Source organism: Triticum aestivum, chromosome 4A, assembly GCF_018294505.1.
Source record: "Triticum aestivum cultivar Chinese Spring chromosome 4A, IWGSC CS RefSeq v2.1, whole genome shotgun sequence".
NCBI lineage: Eukaryota > Viridiplantae > Streptophyta > Magnoliopsida > Poales > Poaceae > Triticum > Triticum aestivum.
Window position 1 is genome coordinate 596,765,675 of NC_057803.1, and position 2,894 is coordinate 596,768,568.

Sequence of the window (2,894 nt, forward strand, 5' to 3'; positions counted from 1 at the left end):
CTCTTGAGATGATCGACTATTCAACTTGTGTGTGAGATTGATGATCGTCTAATTCACATGGATTTTATAGGTCATGGAGTTAGGTAGCTAGGGAGAGAAAAGATGCCATCTGAGCAAGATCAAATCCAAATTAATGTACTGCCATAATATGCTTTTGACACATGCAGGTGAAATCCGCTGTTTCTGTAGCTATTATTTATGGCAAAATCAATGCTTTAATAGCACTCATTTACCAAAACAATGTAAACATCTGAAAATAAATAAATATGGTCAATATTTATTTTTATTGTGAAAATGATCGAAACTTTTTGTAGTGTGCAAAAGATAAGGGAACGGGCGACTCCCTAATTGTCGCGGATCGTACTAGAGGATGGCTATGTATTCACTCCCTCCAATGGTCGCTGGCACCGCCTCCCTTCTTTCCCTGAAGATGGCATCTTTATTGACTCCTTTGACAACTAGCTTCCCCTTGATCTCAGTGACATCTATGCCTCTAGTGACGCATGAAAACATACTACACAACTTCCTCTTACGCAAAACTCTCTCCAGCAATCTATGTTTCTCATGGTGCTAGACACGGTCGTATTCCACAAGACTTGCAAAGCTTCTCATAAAGTTTCCCCTGACAACTTCATTGTCGCCCTGACAAACAATATGAACTACCTGTCGACCGTATTTCAGCAAGGAAATGGTGTGTGGTTGCCTGAGCCAGAAAAAAGACATAGGAATATATAATGGACATTGCATTCCTTGGAGACAAACACTATGCGATCACAAAGGCTCAAGATCTCATACCGCTCGATCTTATTTCAACTCATTTTACAGATTACGGTATAGCCAAACCAAATGGTATTTCTACTTCGACCACTGGACTTCACTCGGGAAAAGGTGAAGTAGAAGAAAATTGTATGAACCTTTTCTTTTTTTCGTTAAGTTCAAGTCTGAATGCAAGGCAATCACTTCCCGGTGCTTGTTAAGCTGTCACTGACATTTTTCAAGTCTTGCACTGGCTATCAACATGACACCGATGGCTACCATTGCAAGCGTGTTATCAAGCAACCATCAAGCTATGATGATCACAATGCCTAGAGCACGGATGATGATGATGAGGGAGAAGAGAATGCAATAATCGCCAGGGAGAAGAAGATGGGGAGGAAGAGGAGGACAACGATGTGGCAACACCAGATGAGGAGGGCTATGGCGTGGCAAGACATTTAAATAAGTTGATGGTAGTCAAAATATGAGTTTGTCTTGTGCATGTACAACTGTACAAGAGACAATGAAACCGGTGATGTCATCATCACCAGCTAGCACCTAACCGAGTCCCATGGGAAGCTGCTAATGGCGAGGTTACAAAAAAAAAGCCCTCTCGGCTCTCCTTTATTCACTTGACAATTGGACGTTTTAAAGGCAGATGTCGACACAGCCAAGTGGGTGCCACTAACGGTGGATAATGGGCTAGGCAGTGACTGAGCATTGTTCGCCAACATATATTTTTCCTAGTTTGAGACATTCTGCCTAACATGTCGTGATGATGAACAAACATGCTAGACATTTCTAGCTGCATCGTTTTTGGTGGTCATAATAAATGGGCTCGGTTCTGAATTAAAACACGACACAACATCCACCTAATTCCTGCTTGTGTTTTTAGACACGCTTTTATGTGGCATCCATTATAACGATAAAAGGGAATATATAGTGAGGCTACTCCCTCCGTCCCTAAATATAATAATTTTTAGATATTCCACTACAAACTACATACGGATGTATATAGACATATTTTAGAGTGTAGATTCACTCATTTTGTTCCGTATGTAACCTATAGTGGATTCTCTAAAAGGACTTATATTTAGAAACGGAGGGAGTAGTATTATAATGACACACTTTAAAGAATATCTTAGATAGTGGAGTATTGTAGTTACTTCTTCTATCTGTTTAGCTAGACATTGACCTCATGCCCTTCAAGAGTTCTCTTCATAAATATACAGCCCCAGACTTTGAGTACTCCTATATGAAAAATATCACTATACAATATATCACTTATGAAATATTCCATCTATAACTTTTTATAAAATGTTTCTAGAGTCCATGACATGACAGTGACAAAAAACATCTTTTCCCTGAATTGTTTGGATTGCTTACCAAGCGTCTTATGTTACAGAGGCAGCACGCGCCCTTACAATTTCTCAATACACACAAGGGTTGTCGTGATATTTTTTAGATCAAAATAACCCCGCAAAAAGGGCATACACCATGGCAAGAACGTAGTGTGTTGGATCGGTCGGTGAGCTGCGTGGAAGAGTGGGAACAAACACACCATGATTTCGCACACAAGGGTTGTCGTGATATTTTTAGATCAAAATAACCCCGCAAAAAGGGCATACACCATGGCAAGAACGTAGTGTGCTGGATCGGTCGGTGAGCTGCGTGGAAGAGTGGGAACAAACACACCATGATTTCGCTCTCACTACTCTTCTTCCTCTGCTTTTTGATGTATATAAAGCCAAAAAAGACTTATATAAGTGACAAGATTAGATGAACTTTACATGTATGTAAAGAAATGACTAAAGATAAAAAAGAGTGCACCAGCCGGGAATCGAACCCGGGTCTGTACCGTGGCAGGGTACTACTCTACCACTAGACCACTGGTGCCTCGATGACAAATTTATTTTAAGATATTAAAAGACGGTTGACAAGACTAGCAAACGGGAATCCAGGCAACGTGTCAGTTCAGTTTCGGTGCTGATCTTCAGTCCACATACGTCGTTGAGGGACGCCAACGTATCCCAAAGAAAGTGGTGAACTAGGCGTATGAACCATTCCTATCACAATTCTGAATTGCAATAGAGTCGAACTTAACTGCTAGACGACTACGTTGAGTGATGAACTTCCTA

At 40.8% G+C, this 2,894-nt stretch overlaps 1 non-coding gene across 1 annotated transcript; it reads right to left on the reverse strand.

Moving 5' to 3' along the window:
* Positions 1-2,581: 2,581 nt before the first annotated feature.
* TRNAG-GCC (transfer RNA glycine (anticodon GCC)) lies at positions 2,582-2,652 on the reverse strand. The gene has a single exon. It is a non-coding gene; the product is annotated as a tRNA-Gly (tRNA).
* Positions 2,653-2,894: the final 242 nt, after the last annotated feature.